This window comes from Vicugna pacos, chromosome 6, assembly GCF_048564905.1.
Source record: "Vicugna pacos chromosome 6, VicPac4, whole genome shotgun sequence".
Lineage (NCBI taxonomy): Eukaryota > Metazoa > Chordata > Mammalia > Artiodactyla > Camelidae > Vicugna > Vicugna pacos.
The window spans coordinates 46,926,446-46,943,990 of NC_132992.1; the positions used below are offsets into that span (position 1 = coordinate 46,926,446).

At 33.4% G+C, this 17,545-nt stretch overlaps 1 long non-coding RNA gene across 1 annotated transcript in view; it reads left to right on the forward strand.

The window, feature by feature from the left end:
- The window catches only part of LOC140696905 (uncharacterized), a 96,952-nt gene extending 80,482 nt beyond the window's left edge, over window positions 1–16,470 (forward strand). Inside the window, exon 3 of the long non-coding RNA XR_012073558.1 lies at window positions 16,430–16,470. This is a non-coding gene — a long non-coding RNA (uncharacterized lncRNA). The remainder of the gene's footprint in view (window positions 1–16,429) is intronic.
- The last annotated feature ends 1,075 nt before the right edge of the window (window positions 16,471–17,545 follow it).

The following is a 17,545-nucleotide window of genomic DNA, read 5'->3' on the forward strand; positions in this document are numbered from 1 at the left end:
TACTGTGGTTAATTATATCTTTGGGTTCTCTGTATGTTTGTTGGACTATGAACTCAGAGAGGTTAGGAACTTAGCATGGAGCTTAGCATATAGCGCCCCCTCGGTGTGTTGCTTGACTGATACATCTAGGCCTGTTAAGGCAGTCACCAAAGACTAGCCCCGCTGTTTCTGACTTGTGGGCTCATCATTCATTTTGATCATTCCTAGTCCTCCTCTCTGCCTCGTTAAATACTCAGTTCAGGATCTCTCCTTCACCCCTTCCCCATATGAATCCTGGATACTTTGAAAATTATTGAGGATCTGAAGAGTAGTGTTTTGGGATGTTTCAAGCTGTAAAGCGCTAACTTTTAGCCGTGCTTACTTGGACAAGTCACTGGCATCATTAGGATCTAATTCCTTTACCTTTCTTGAATCTAAATCCAGCTAGAACACATTATCATCTCTTAATCTTTTGCGTTATTATATTTATCACACCATATAATAATTTCCAACTTTATCGTGTTTGCTATTTTTATAGGGAAAAAATCTTCAGCCCTAAAGAACAGTTTCTGATTGGTTAATCAGCAGGCATTTACATTTATAAGTTATTTTCAAAATTGACACAGTGCTATTGCATCTATTAAGAAAGAATATGCATCACATCACAACAGTGTGTTTTGTTTTCAAAGCCTCAGTGCCAGAAGTAGAAGTAATCTGGAAAGCAAGAAAATATGTATCAGCACTTTAGAAAGTGGTAGAAAAATGCTAAAGAATCACATCATTTAAAAAAAGAACTTTTGTCTAGAAGGGAAGAGGGCAAGCTCCCTCAGCTTGACCAGGTGAAACAGAAAGGTGTGACAATTATGACAGGGTCTGTATGACAGACCTGTGCCAGGTAGAGAGGGTAGGGAATATCCTGGCATTTGAAGAGGTTAAAACTTCTTCAGTTTAGGTCCATCAGCAGCTTTGGTAGCCAGAATGGTCTTTCTGAAGCTCAGGCTAAGCTATTTCCTGGTATGTGTCTTTTGGCTGGAAAATTCCTTGGAATAATCCTTTTTAATACCTTCCTATGGTTTACAGGAAGGCTTAAAAGGATTCTATTAGACTTTCCAATCAGGGATGAAACATTTGAAGTGCACTGTCTGTCTTTAGGTAATGCATTGGCAGCAGCTGTTTTATTTAAAAGAAAAATCCATCAATCAGCAAGTGAACATGACAGATAGAGTGACAGTGTTTGTGTTCAAAAGAGGTAGCTAAAGAAAAGGGAACACTGGGTATCTAAAGAGGAAAAATCACCCCTGGGGAAGGAAAAAAGAGCCCCCTGAGAATGCAAAAGGCTCACAAATAGATCTGTCAGATTCTTTCAGACTTTGATGAAAGACACAGCGCTTAATATTAGGAGGAGTCTGGGCCAAAACAGTTCTTCACCTTAGATGAATTCTAAGCCCAGCAAAAGAGAGAGATTACCACAAAGGGAAAAATGAGCCAAGATTTGGAGATCAGTGCAAGGAAGAATAATTTCACCTGCTCTATATTTTGCTTAGGATAAGACTTACCTATCTCAAAATCAGTGTTAAAACAATAAAAACTAGGCACTGAGAAATTTTTGTGTTGTACATCTGTGTAGGCACACTATTGAATGCCAATTCATCTTAGCAAGACCAGCATGAATGTTCATGTATTTGTTTTCAGAAGATTTGTCCCCAGATTTTAATATAGCTTAACAAATATTCACTATGTGCCTCTGGGGTACAACAATATGTAGGTGCTACTGGCCATGCAGTAATAAAAGACAAAGAGCTTGCCTTTATAGTTCTAGTCAAGTAGGGCATGTATGTGCATGTATTCAAGTAGGTAACATTTTTATTCCTTGAGCTTTGTATTTTTATAATCAGTAGACTGCTAACCAGACAATTAATTGAAACAGAAACATTACAAATTAATTCCCTAGTCTCTCTAATCATCTTAATATTTCAGAAACATACCATATTATTAAGCATTTGCTTGGTGATTACCTACTTTTAAATAAAACAATGATGAAAAGAGTTTTTGAATATTGAAAAAATAAAAGAGTGTCACTTCTGAGGCAAAGTCATAATAGCCATTGTAGCTTTTGCCCTGATCTCTTTTGGCCCCCACTGGTTCTGGAAAAAGCCAGTTGCTATTTTGTATTAAACCATAAAGCAGCTGATCAGAAAGGTAGACATGCCAGTAACTAAGGTCCCTTGAGGACAGCCAGCATCAACTCACCAGCCATTCTAGTGAACCATCTTGGAAATGGATCCTCCAGCCCTAATCAGACCTTCACATGACTGTAGTCCAGGCTAATATCCTGACTACAACCTGTTGAAAACAAGACACCAGACCCCAAACGGAGTCACTTGTGTTAAGTCCCACATCAGCAAACTGAGAATTAATTACTGTTTGGCTGTCTCAGAAACAGAATCTTAAACCAGTCAATCAGGAACCACCTGATCAGCATTAGTTAGATAATCTGCCTGAAGGACTTCTGCCGTCCCCTAAAAGGAAAGCAACCTTGCTATAACTAACCTGACTTTTGGCCTGGTGTAACTTCCTTGTGCCTGCTCCCTTCTGTCTGTAAGTCTTTCGTTTTTGTACAGCTCCTTGGAGCTCCTTTCCGTCTGCTAGATTGGATGCTGCCCAATTTGAATTGGTTTTTTTGTTCATATAAAAATCTTAAAATTTTCAACATGTCTCAGTTTATCCTTTGACCTTGCTGGTGTCAGAGGAGAGACTTGCAGACCCCTGATGAGCCCCAGGAGCAGTGAGTAACCAGGTAGGGGTACCTCTTGAACCCCTTGAGTTGACTGCTTTGTGTTGCCTTTGGAGGTCATGGGTTAAATCCGCCTAGGATTCTAGCTTTTGCATTATGAGCTTTCAGACTTTGAGCCTGTCTTTATCTGAATGGGGTCTGGAAATCAGCAGGAGTCAGAATGAGTCCAACTTAGAAACTGGACTATGTTTGGAGTCAGACTGGGTCCAAATTGGAGATCAGATAGAGACTGGAAAAAGCCTAAATCCAAGGTCAGACTGGGTTCAAATCAGAAACCAAACTGGGACTGGAGTTGAAGTGAATCCTCTTTAGAAACTAGACAGGATTCAGGGTTGATCTGGGTCCGACTTAAACTGGGATGTGTCTAGAGTGAAGCTTCAGGTGAAGATAATTATAAAGGCTGAACAAGCAGATTATCCATACCAAAAATAATCTTGAATTACGGTGGCCACAACGGACAGTGTTTAACCTAGATAAGTTTATGCGTTTACGAGGTACCTCAGGGAAAAAAGGATCTGAGCTAAGCATTCACTATAAAGGACCGAGGGGGAATTATTTTTTCTTTGCTGAAGTTTCTCGTGGTCAGAATGAGACCTGCTAGGACACTCCATTCTCTGTGGAATCTGCACATGGGATCCTGGGAAAACTGGCAGAAGCAAGCAAAGGGTGAGAATTCTTACTAAAATCAGATCTTCTGGATCTTTATCTGTAGTTGCTGGTTAAGAGAGGAAGGTAAAATTTTATGTGGCCTCTTTCTTTCTGAGTTCAGATTGGTTGGCAAAAAAAAAATTTGTAAGAATTAGATCTTTGAGTTGTGAGTTTTGAATTTGCTCTCAGGCACCCATTTGTTGTCAGTCTTTTCTCTCCCATAGCTACACCCTCCTGTTTGTATTATTTTGTGTCCTGAGAACTTGGCTTGACAACTGGCAGGTTTGGGACTCCTAAAATATAGCCAGACAGAAATATGGGGTCCACTCCAGTGGAGACCCACCTCTCAGGAGCATTGTCCAAGTCCTTCTTTATTTTCATTTTCTTTTGGATTGTATCTGGATCCTGGGAAGGTAGTATCCTCTACACCTTCTTTGGGGATGCCTTTTGTATCTCAGGTGTTGTTTAATACTACCTGGAATATTTACTGCTTTTCCCAGATGAGCCGGACAAGGTATTTGTAAGGAGATGGATACATAGGTAGGTAGGAAGGTAGATACTTTTTAAAGTAGCTCTATAACCAGAAGTTGGCTAAATTAGAAGCTGATATTCAGAGCCTGACAGGAACTATTTTTAGGCCTTCTCCCCTAAGCTAAAGTGAAACTATACACCCAGAGGGAAAGAAAAACGTTCTGAAGCCTTTGTGGAAAGATTTCCTAAAACAAACCAAAGACATGCAGCTGTAAGTCGGTAACACAAGACTATCTTGATTTCTGTCTTAGGTGAAGATCTCCCTGATATGAAGATGCACACTGAGGATAATGTAGTTGGAAGGGCATGTCAGCCTCTAGATATCATTCAGTTTACAACCTACTTTTTTTGAGGAATTAAAAACAACTGTACCTGTCTTACAAACGGAGGCTTTACAGGAACAGAAACGTGGCCCTAGAAACAATTCAGAGTCCATCTGTCCTTTTGGGCTGATTCCCCAGACTTCCCCTGCTCATCTCAAAAAACTCCTTTCTGTCTGCTAGATTGAGTGCTGCCCAGTATGAGTCAATTTTTCTTCAAACAAACTCTCAAAAATTTTAATATTTTATCTTTTAACAAACCTTGTAAGAGAACCTGTTCCAGAAGCACCAATGGACTACTTCAGATTCCTGTCCCAGAGAAATTTATCATGAGAAAGGTTTATTGTTGTTTGGAGCACCTAATTTGGGGGGTAATTTTTATGTAGGAGGAGGTAACTTTAGCCATTCTTTTACATCTTAAAACCTACGTAGGCTTGATTTCTACAGGTGAAACATTCTGGTTACTTTGGAATATCAGCTTGTTTCTCTATGCATTGAACTCAGTTGCCTCTAATCAGGCGGAAATCTTGATGCTGCAAATATTCAGCCTTTTCCTTTGGCTCAGCAGTGGCAAGTGGACCTTCTTGACAATCTTTTTAATTAGCTAGCAGAAGTGTTGCTGTCGGGTGTAATTTTTCCCCAAATATTACTTTTAAAGGCCAATTGTTAAGCTAATATTAATTCATTATAAGCAAAACACTTAAGATATATTTTGTTTTTATCAAGTCTTTGCTCAAAATGCAAGGCATGATAGAATAATATATAGCCTTATTATAGAAGTTTTGAAAGACTATATCTGACCATAATAAAAAACAGCAAAAACAGTTTAGAGTTGACTTGAAACAAATAGACTGCCGGATATTTCTCCAGTGCAAATGGTTTTATGTGGGATCTACAGAGAATTGTAATTCCAGGTCTGCAACCATGGTGAGCCACATGACAGTTCCCCCAGGGCAAGAGAAGGACAATGATTTTATAGAGAAGAAAAGGAAGTTCAGAGGGTTATAGGAAACAAAGAATCCATGGTGTTACATTGACTAAGTCCTCCAAGGAAAAAGAGGAGTCTTTCTTCTTCCTGTTGAGTTATGTGATAGTCACAGAGCATGAGCGTTCTCCTGCTGGTCTCCCAACTCTATTTAATTCAGATTTCTATTTACTAACTTTTTTCATTGGAGACACACAAATATACTTTTAACATGGCAGAATATATTATGTTTGGAGAAAATATGTAAACATGTTTTATTTCCAAAGGGTCAGTATTCCCCTTTTCTTAGGAAATGGTTTCTATATTCTAAATGTAATAAGACAATTGAGATCAATAATGCCATTTTTATATTCTTGTAATTTTAATCCCAATTTTGACCTTCGGAAGCTTGACATCTTCCAATGTAATCTTAAGATTTATGCAACATGTCTATAAGCCAAAATATAAATTCATATTTAATTTATAAATGTATCAATTATTTCAAAATCAAATATTGGTCACTATTGTTTCTTCTGTTTAAAGTATTTAATTACTTATTCATTTATATTATTTGAAAACATTTTTTTGTACGTAGCTTTTATCTTACTCATGTGTGTTGTATGCTCCCAAAGACTAAGGAGATTTTGAAATTTCACTTTCTACTCTGAGCTATGTAAGTGCTTAGAAGTGGCAGAGTATTTTTAGTTTATATTATGCCTAAGTAATTTTTAATATTTTCTTCCTCTCAGTATATTTTAGTAAATACAGTGTATTTTAATTGGTATAAACATAAGTAACAATTCCAACAATAATAAAAAATATGTGAAGCAGTAGTAAAGATTTAACATATAAAATTAACCAACTGCACAGACATTCTATTAGTTTGTGGCTACAAGGGCTAAATCAAATCGAAAACTAAGGCAGTTACCTGTAGATTTGCCTACAAGCCCTCTTAAAGTATTTATTAGTTGAAGGTAACATTCCTTTTTTATTCAAATTTTCCAGATGTTTGCTCAATTCCTTCACTTTAGTTTGCATGTGTAGACATGGCCTTAATCCCTGATGTTGTATGGTGAAAACATAATTTAGTTCCACTGAAGCTAATGAAGTGAGAGTGTAATGCTCTATTATTCTCCAAAAGTTCCATTTCTGTGCATCGTGCTCCAGTCCAAAAAATAAATCTTGCAGTTCAAATTGCCATATGCTCAGAATTTTAGCACAGGTGAGCACAGTAAGACCAGCTGCTGCTGCTCTAAATAATGATATCATGTAACAAGAGAAAGTATCTTTTGAAAGTGAATATACATTACTCTTTCAGATTAGAAACAAAGACATTTGGAAAAAGTGAGGATAGGAAGAAATCCACTGTTAGCGTAGCCTTTACACTGTTTCAAATACACACTTCTCTAAGTTTAGAAAAACACTGGCTCTCTGGCTTTTGTTTTTAGTTGGTTTGGCTTTCAAAAATGACTTATTTTTTAATAAACTATATATTACATTATATGTATATATATAATTTTAAAATAAAAGTAACGCTGCTAACTGAAGTTACAAGTACATCCATGGGAATAAAAAAATTAGAAAAGAAATAGTTTCTAGTACATACGGAAATTCAGTATATGTTAAAGTTAGCAACTCAAATCACTGGGACAAAGATGGGCTTTTTAATAAATAGTATTGGGGCAACCGGGTAGGCATTTTGAAAAAAGATAAAGTTCCATGCTTCATACCGTGCACAAGAATAAATTTCATACTTATTACAAATCTAAGTATTTTTAAAAATCTATACAGCTACTATAAAACATAGATAAATGCTTCTTGTTTTTTTTTAATTGAAGTATAGTCCGTCTACAATATTGTATCAATTTCTGGTGTACAACATAATGTTCCAGTCATACATATATATATATACATATATTCCTTTTCATATTCTTTTTCATTTTGAGTTACTACAAGATATTGAATATCCTGTGCTTCTTTGCATATGACTCAAATCCAAAGATTGTGAGAATTGCTGATAAATTTGATGACATAAAAAATGCATGACAGAGCAACTATAATAACAAAACCATCATAAACAAAGGCAAAAGTAGCTGATAAACTGAGGAAATATTTGTAACATATAGCACAGAAAGAGAACAAACATCACTAACATAAAGAACTCTTAAAACTGACGAACAAAGGATCAAAACACAGAGGAAAATGAGCAAAACACATGAAAATACAACTCAATGGAAGCTATAAAAGCAATCGATGATATGACAGAATTTTCAAACTCGTTCACAATGAGATAAATACATATCAAACAAAACTGAAACACCATTTCTTGCCAACTAAATAGTGGAAAACTTAAAGTTATGAGAATGCATTGTGTTCAGGAAATACTGTTTCATAAATTGCTTGTTAGAGTACAAAACAGTACAATCCTTCTGATGGGAATTTGACAGTAGCTGAAAAACCTGCATGTGCACTGACAGAGCAATTCTCCCTATAAGAATCTACCATGATGCTGCCTCTCCCACAATATGAAAAAAAGAACGTGCTCAATGAAACGTTACTTATTTTAGCATTTGAGGGATTTCAAATAATTGACCTAAATGCTCATATATTGGATAGTGTTTTAATAAATTATGACATATTTACACAGTAGATTACTATGCAACTGTTCAAAAGAATGAGGAAGATCTTTATGAACTGATATGGAGTGATTTCCAGGATATGAAGCTATGTCAAAAACAGCAAGGGTATATATAGAATGCTACTTTTCTTACATGAAAAAGGGATATAAAAATTGAACACAAGGCTCATTTGTTACAAATATAATAATGTATTACAAATAAATGTTATATGCACTGAAGGGATTGGTGAAGAAAAGAAAGTTAAGAAATGTTGAAAAGCAGTATTTTGACTGTAAACTGTAAGACTAAAGATAAAGATAACTATAAAATATCATGTTCTAATTATTAAATTTATTTTTCATAGAGCTATGGGCTAGCAGTTCTAAAACTATTTTCTTTTTATATTAGGATTGAAGAAATACATATACATATTATAAATAATGAGAACCATGTTTCTTACTGTCACAGAAAAAGTGGAAAGGGGGAGGCTGAAATGAACCCTGTGATGTTAGGTTGTAATTGGAGATATTCACAGAAATACAAGCTTTGTCTATCTGTCTTTCTATCTTTCTGTCTGTTTGTCTATCTATCTATCAATCATCTACAGATGGATTGAGATATAAATGTATATATATGCATGTTTTAATGTAGTATACACATATTTCCTAGTTCTGTCTGCTGAGGGGCCCTAGAAGTCATGAAAACCCAGTAGCAATGAATACATAGAATGCCCAGTGCTGTTCTCAAAGAAAAGAAACGAGTCTGTGGAGAAAATACTTGACTCCAGGACAAGGTCATATATATACAGGATAAGATTAAAATATTTTATAGTTCTAGGAAGTACCTATATGATGTAAAAATGGTGAAGGCATGTCTAAAGGACATTGAACCAATACAAAGGAGCTACAGATGACCAAGGCTAGGATAATTTCAACCACGAAATAGATAGTGTTAGAGTTGAAATGGAACCCACAGAATATAGTGATTGTTAAGTCCAAATTGATATTCGATTGTAAGTCCAAATTAATATTAACAAGTGGAATCAGTCATTCAATCAATTGTAGAGCATGTACAACTTTTTATTACAATAAAATTCCAATTAATAAATGTATAAATAATTAAAAATAGAAAACCAGAGCTAGGCAAACATCACAGGAATAATTTGTTGGGGGCAAATCAATCATTGCATGATAAAATTAGTTGGCAAGAATATGAGACACAAGACATTTACACAGTATCATTGAAACGTCTCACAAGGTGATTATTAAATACAAAGAGGAAACAATAACTTTTGGGGAAGTTTTGCAGACAACACCTTAACCAAGTGCTCAAATTTGACATTAGCAATACTAGAACATATCAGTATCATGTATTTATGCACAGAGAAGGGTATATTATTACCTCCAGAGTTCTTGCCAAAATGAACAGTCCCTTTCTAATCACCAGGAAACATCACCCAAATCAAAATAGAGGGACATTCTATAAAACAGCTGACCAGTTCTCTTCAAACTGTCAAGGCCATGAAAGAAAAGGAAAGATTATAAAATGTTTCCTAAGGGAGATAGTGCATACCTATCTACTTTTTAAATCTCAATGTTTTATTGCTATTACATCTTCTTCTGTTCTCTTTGTCCTCATCAGTTAATGCCTTATTTTGAACACATCACTTCCACTTTTGTAGTTTCAAGAGAAAGTTGTAGCTTATCATTTAATGGTTTATCAGGGACATTTAAAAGCGAATCTGGCATTTAATAGTTACTGCTGTATGTGGTGGTGAAGAACACAATGGCTTCCAGAACAATTGGTGACAGTGCCTTGATTTTCGCTGAGGTATCACCATCATTGCTTTTGCACCATAAATGCAAATATGACACAATAAGAAAGGCACAAAAATGTGAGAAAACAGGGAGAGAGTTCCCGAAAATGGGTCTCAGGGATCCCAGTGTCCTCAGAACTTCAAGAAAACATGTTCTAAAGTATATATTTTCAGATAAAAATATTAAAATAATTTCTAGAGGATGGACTGAAAGAGGAAGGTTAAGAAAGAAAATCTGATGTGAAAGAACAAATGCTGAGGAAATACAATTTTAACAATGAAAGTGAATAAAAATAAACATTGAAGGTAGAAAACAAACGGGAATACAATTCTGCTTTCCCTTAAAAAGGATTCCTTTGTCAATGTCTTTTCTACCCTCATAGCCTTAGCCTTAACATAGAATTTTATCCTATTTCATTTTATTATATTATTATAATAGCCTCTTCTTTATTTTCTTCCTTTTTTCAGTGACTCACCTCTGGACTATATATTGCAGTAATTCTTTATTTTCCACCCACTATTTCACTTGCTATTCAATTTGGGAACTTTTATTAGAATTCCTATTGGAGTTTTAGGCCCTGAGTTCTATATTCTTTTCTTATTTTTCATGCATCTATGTCTTTTTCCGATTGCTCTGTCATCTCAAATAGTATCCTTTGGCTTGATATTCCTGCTCAAAAATTTGGACTAAATGTCAATAGAAACATCATCATCAAGTTTCATTGAATGATCCTAAAGCAGTACTGAAAAGATGTATAGCATTAAACACATACTAAGCCAGAAAAAATAATTTACTTAAAAGTTTTTCCTTAAGAATTTAGAAAAAGAAGACTACAAATAAATTCAAAATAAACTAGATGAAAGAAAATGATAAGAGTAAAAGTTAATGAACTAAGAAATGGACAGAGAAAATTAGTAAAAAATTAGAAAAAGTAAAAACTATTTCTATTCAAGAAAAAAGAAATGATCAAAATTATTATTATTAGGAATGAAAGGGGTATTTCTTCATAGGTTCTTCATATAGTAAAAGAATAAGAGACTTCTTTGAATATAATAATGTCAATTAATTACAGTACTAGCAGAATAACAAAGAAAAATTATATAATAATTTTCATATGTATGTAGAAAAACACTTGATAAAGTTAACATCCTTTTATGATTAAAACCTCTCAACAAATTAAAAAATATAACCTGATAAAGGATTTTTTCAAAAACCTGTAGCTAGCCAAATAGTGGTGAAAAACTGAGTAATTTCTTTATAAGTTAGAAAATGAGGCAAGTGTGATCTTTCAATTTTTATTCAATCTTCCTTGTAATTTAAGTCCTAACAAGTTTAATAAGGTAAGAAAATAAAAGAAAATGTGTACCTATTACAACTCTTTGAGGACATGATCTTGAGCATAGAAAATCCTAATGAATCTACAATAAGCTACTTAGAACTTAGAACTAGTAAGTGAATTTAGTAAGTCTGCATGATAAATATCAATATTCCAAAATCAATTGCATTTCTCTATATGACTGCACTCTAACTGATATATTCCTACTTCCATATACTATTGTACTATCAATGAGCAATTGAATGTGAGACTTAAAAATATTTACAATAGCATGAAATACTTAAGAAAAAATTTAGCACAATCTTTACAAGACCTTTTGCAGAAAAAATATAAAACATTGCTGAAAGAAGTAAAGAATATACCAATATATCAAGAGAAATACAATGATCATGAATTGGAAGACTAAATGTTGCTAAGATGTTGGTTCTCCTTAAATTGATCCATAGATCAATATTTTTAGAGGAAATTGACAAGCTGATTTTAAAACTTAGGTGGCAATGCAGGTAACATTGAATAACCAAAAAAATTTGAGAAAAGAACAAAGAGGTTTAAACTACATGATTTCAAGACTTCTATAAGGCTAAAATAATACATTTTGGCAGTGCTATAAACACAGACATATGGAACAATGGAACGAAAATAAGAGTTCAGAAGTAGGTCTCCACATATATTCTCAACTGAACTTTGACAAAGTTATCAAAGGGATTAAGTATGGAAACAGTAGTCTTTTAAAAAATTGTGCTTGAACATCTGGAAGCCGATATGTGAGAAACAAGCCTCAACTTAGACTTCACGCCATATACAAAAATTAATTTAAAGTGGATTATACATGTAACCATAAAGCCAACATCTAAATCTCATAAAAGAGAACATATGTGACTTTATGACAAAGATTTCATAAATAGGATGCAAAAAAACACTAATTATAAAAGAGGAAAGGTATGTTGAACTCTATTAAGCTAAAATTATTTTCTGTGTGAAAGATAGCCTTAGTATGAAAATGCATATAAGTTTTGTATTTCATAGTTTCATACATGGTTTTATATGATTAACATTCATTATATAATATTCATCTTACAATTATTTTATATTTAATATTCATTTCCCTTTAATATTTATTATATGTATCAGATATATCAAAACATTTCCATTCAGATATAATAAGAATTCTTACAACTCAATAAGACTTGAGATCTAATTAAAAATGGATAAAAGGTTGTACACATACTTCATAAGAAAAGATATAAAAATGGACATTGAACACATACAAGGCGAATAACTTCATTAATCTTTAGAGAAATGCGAATTAAAACTGAAATAAAATACTTCTACACATTCACTAGATTCCTTAAAATTAAAAAGGACCAATGATAGCAAGTGTTGTTAAGGCTATGGAGCAACTGGGACTCATACATATTTTGTAAAAACATTTTGCTAGTTACTTACATAATTTAATGTGAACTTACCATGACTCGATAATTCCATCCCTAAGAGAGATAAATATCTAAGACAAGTAAGTATTCGTCCAGAAAATGTCTTGCAAAATAGATTCTCTTCATTCCTTGCCAGTGGCATTGGTTTTGCTTCCCATGCTGTGATTAATTTGTTTTCATTTTTACATTTTGGAAGGGGCATTCAACATGTTCAATTAGTCATCTTGAACTAGAATTACTACTTGGCAACCATACTTTCTTTAACAATATAACTTAAATGTTTTTACCTCCATTTATATTCTCCTCTGCATTATTTAAATAGCTGTATGTCATCACATTTTATCAATATACCTGCATAATGACTTAACTAATACCTTTCCATCTTTCCTGTCACAAAATCCTTGGTAGAATTACCTTATGCATTTTTAACATTAAGTCCTGCAACGCTAAGAAATACTAGGAAATCATTTTTTAAACATCCATATACATTTGTTTCATGTTATTTGTCTTCATTCAAAGTTCTGAAATTTAGACACATTGGTTGTAGATTATATACTCAATTCCCTTTCTTTTTGCAAAAACACTTGATATGCTATACTCGAAACTGTCATTGGTCTAAGCAATAATCAAAATTATTAAAACAAAAGTGGCCAATAAAAGAAAAAATTGAACTCAGTACTTTAATATATCTACTTTGAAGCTCCACTTCATGTGTTGCTGGCTAATTTTCACCACAACTCTTTCTCACACTGACTTCCAAGGATATTAGAGTGATGCTTGGAAAACATATTTAAAGGATAAAGTCTTTAAAAAGTAATTTCTATGAGTAAGATGAACAAAAACTGTAATTCAAGTGGATAGTAAATGAAGTTTTCCTGATTCATGAAACAGAGTTGAAACCTTGACAACTTCCCATATAAAAATCCATAAAAGCATATTACCTATGACTTTCATTATAAAGTTTGATTATTTTTTCTGGGTTTTCATGAATTATACAAAATCTAGAAACAACTCTTTCTTGCCAGTTTTTAAAATTTGCTTTATTTCCAGTTGTCATAATACAAATACAATAGTACAATGATTAGTTGAAAAAAGTCAACATAATGATGTTCCAGTATCAACGCTGTAAAGTAAAACAAGACCTTGGATTCAGAAATAATATTTCTGAATGGTAAATGTTTGCTATGTCATTTGAGGAATTGGGAAATAACTTTACATGAAAACACCTCTGGCATATAAATTAGAATTAAAACACTCAATATAGCCAAGGACTGACTGATGTCCAAATTAATCAACATTATTATGACCTAAAAAACTTCAAAGACTTCATCCAAAGCAGATACGGAAAAAGTTAAGTTAGTTTGTATTTTGCCTTAGGCTCTGTCTTCTTTCTGATTACTCTACCCATAAGTGATTTTATCTAGTCTCATGAGTTAAACTGTCACCCCTTTACAGATAACTTTCATCTCAGAGTCCCAAGGTAGAAGACCTGGACCTATGTTTCCATTTGCACAATTTGACAGCAACATACTTTGTTCAAATAGAACTTCAGATCCAACAAACTTGTTCTTTCCCAAGTGTCTCTACATCAGTCAGCTGTTCTATTCTTTTATCATACAGATTTATCAAAAACAATTTAAATCTTTAACTTCTCCAACTTCTTCACATTCAGTCTATAAAAAATTCTGCTTCCAACACAATAGACCCTATACTCATACTTTTTCATCCCTGTGGTCTTTGCCCTAACCTAGACCTTCATCACTTCTACCTGAAATATATTGTAATAGCCTCTTAATAATTTGCCTGACTTCTTTCTTCCCTCCCTTTCTCCCTCCCTCCTCTGTATTTCTGTATTTTTGCCACTCATCTCTTTGTCACAACTGACCAGAGATTTTAGTCTTAAAACACTAAAAGTGTTAAGGTATTTCTATCCTCAAAAACCTTTAATGTCTTCCCCATTAATGGCCATGGCTATTTTTCAGAAATGTTTACAGAACAGTATCTCTCATTCCACATACTCTTCTGCTATGTGAACTTGGCTGTTTCCCATCAAGAACCTGTCTCTTTCTTTAGCCACTTGAATCTAGCACATATTATAGTTTTGATCAAATTAGGTGGACTTGATGCTGCACTGCTTCCTGGTGAAGCCCTTACCTGGCCTGCAATTTTATACTTTCTGATTTTTGAAAACAAGTTGCTATGTAAAAAGTATAAAATATCATGCTTTGTGACGCACAAGATACATGAAGAGAACTTGGAGGAGGGACTCCATGAGAAAGAGAAAGACCATCAAGATTCCAGATGTATGAGTGAAGAAGATAGTTTAAAACTGGAACCTGCAGCCTGAGCTGCTCCATCTGACCCTGTGTTGATCAGATATGAACAAGCAAGCCAAGTCCTTCCCAAATTCCTGCCTCACTAAATTGTGAACAGAATAAAATGGTTGGGTTAGAATTTGGCATAATTTCTTTTGCAGCAGTAGCTAACCAAAGCAATAGCAAAGGATTAAACACAGTTTAATATTTTGGCTGTGATCTGACAAATCATGATTTCCAGTCATGGATTTTTATCCTATCACAGTTGTGCATGCCAATATTAGTGTATGTATTATTGCTTCCTTCTACTATGAACTCACATGCTATATATCCTTTAGAAGGGCTGTTACCTTGAGCTAAAACTCTTTGTAGAGCAGGAACTCCAAAGCCTAATCATTCTTTAAGCTACAACTCAAATTTATCATCAAGTTTGTGTAGTGTTACTAGGTCCCTGTAGGGCAAATTGCTCTGCTCTGTTGGTTTATCTGTATACTAGTATTTTCATTTAATATTTATGCCTCTCTTGCTTTTATCTCATTATTTTCCTATATGGTTTTCTCTCCATCCCCCATGTTTGTTAGGTAGGTGAGGCTATACAGGGGTAACAACCTACTAAATTTTAGTGACTCAGGCCACAGTCCAGGGGACTATTAGTGAGTGGCTCTGCGTCCCAGTGGTGGTGATTTGACCTAGTAAGTCTTTTAAGTCTATCAAGCAGGCTCATTACACCTAGAAATTCTTCATGTCCTTCACTGGATCTTCTGCATCTGTCCTTAGATGAGGGAAAAAATAGCAATGAAGGGATTTCATGAGCATTTAGAAACAAGGTCAATAAGTGATGTATGGTGCTTTTACATACATTTCTATGGTTCGAGTAAGTCATGGAGTCCCGTTTCAATGCAAGGTGAGCTGCAACTACACAATAAGCAATTTATACATGTCCTCTTAAGGTACTGTGTAGGAATTTCTTAGGAAAAGTATGGCTTGCTAAAGTGTTGATGGGCCATAGGCTATGCTTGTTTAATTTGATCAAGTAGATCCAGATTGCTCTTCCGAATGGCTGCCCAGTGTCCATCAGCAGCAGATCATGATAGTTCCTGTAGTTTTTCCTCCTGCTAACACTAGGTGTTATCCAGTGTTGAACAAATCCAATAGGTATAAAATGATATCCCATTGTTGTTTATTTAACAGTCATTAACCTGCTTAAATTTTGAATTTATTTTCATTTATTATTAGCTATTAAAAAAAAGGAATAATATTCTGACCTTGCCTTTTTGTAACTTTGTACTTTTTCCCCACTGAAAATGCTGTATTTCACTTTTGCTTGACTATATATATATATATATATATATACACACATTTATATAACTTTATATATGTATATATATATAATAATTTATCCTATTGTCTTCTGTTATTTTGGTAATAGTATTTTAACTGAACAGAAGTACTTAAATATGATTAAATCAAGTTTGTCTATTTTTGATGATGCGTATATTTGGGTGTTTAAGAAATTTATAAAGATTCTAGATATTTCTTGCATTTTCTATAAATACTATAATTTTATATGTCTACTTTTAATGGTTTGTATATTTGAAATTTGCTAAAAGATTCTGATCCAGATTCTAACTATTTCTGGCATTTTTCTATAAGGATCATAATTTTATCTTTCAGGTTAGGTCTTGGGTCAATCCACAGCACACTCTTGAATGTGGTACTAGATAAGAATTCAGTTTTATCTCCACAAAATGAGTCAGTTTTCCAAATACAATGTCTTCAACAATCTGTACATTCATCATCGAATTGTTGGATCATTTTTATCATATATTAAGGTTCATTCTTTCAAGCCTCTATTTGTGCCATTGGATAACTTTCTGTTTGTTCACTGGAAATACAATGTTTATTACTATGGCTTTGTAGTATATTTTAATGTCTAGTAGAGCAATTTCTTCTTTTATTCCTTTTTAAAAATGTTTTCTTAAGGTTAAGTTAGCTATTTGTGGATCTTGACTTTTTAAAATAAATTTTATAGTGAGTTTTTAAAAACCTTTAAAAATATCAAACTGCAATATTGAATGGGACTTGCATAATTTGGGGAATAAGAGGCCTCTTCATATTTTTTTCATGATCTTTCATGTCCTTTTAGAGTTTTAAGATCTTTTAAGTTCTCTATAGCCGGTGTTTTCCATTTGTTATTTATGGTTTAAAGAGATACTATAAAATTTTTTTAGTTGATTTTATTTCTAGCAACTCTCCAAAATTATTTTGTGAGTAATAGAAAAACTGTTGAATATAGTTTTCTATGAAGATTTTCAAGCCATTGTTAATTTAATGAGTCACTTTATTTTCCAATATTTACACTTTATATATTTTAATTTGTAATAGTGGTACTCAGGGATAATGGTAGTATGCCAAATAGTAGTGATGATTCTGAGTATCTGATATTTTCTATGTTTTTGTTTAGTGAATACTCTTAAGTTAACTTTTTTCTATTTTTTAATTTTTAAGACTTTTCATGATAAATATATGTTGGAGCATATAAAATACTTTTTATACTTCTATTGAGTACTCATGATTTTCACCTTTAACTTATTAATGTGGTACATTATCAATCAATTGATTCTGACTTAGGATGTCTTTGTATTTTAAAGATAAAGCTATTTTATTCTGTTATAATATTTTTGAGAATGTTATTGGATTTAGTCAGCTAATATTTAAGATTTTACTTTAATATTTTATTTATTTAATCAATAATTATTAATTTAATTTTATTTTTTATTCATATTTTTG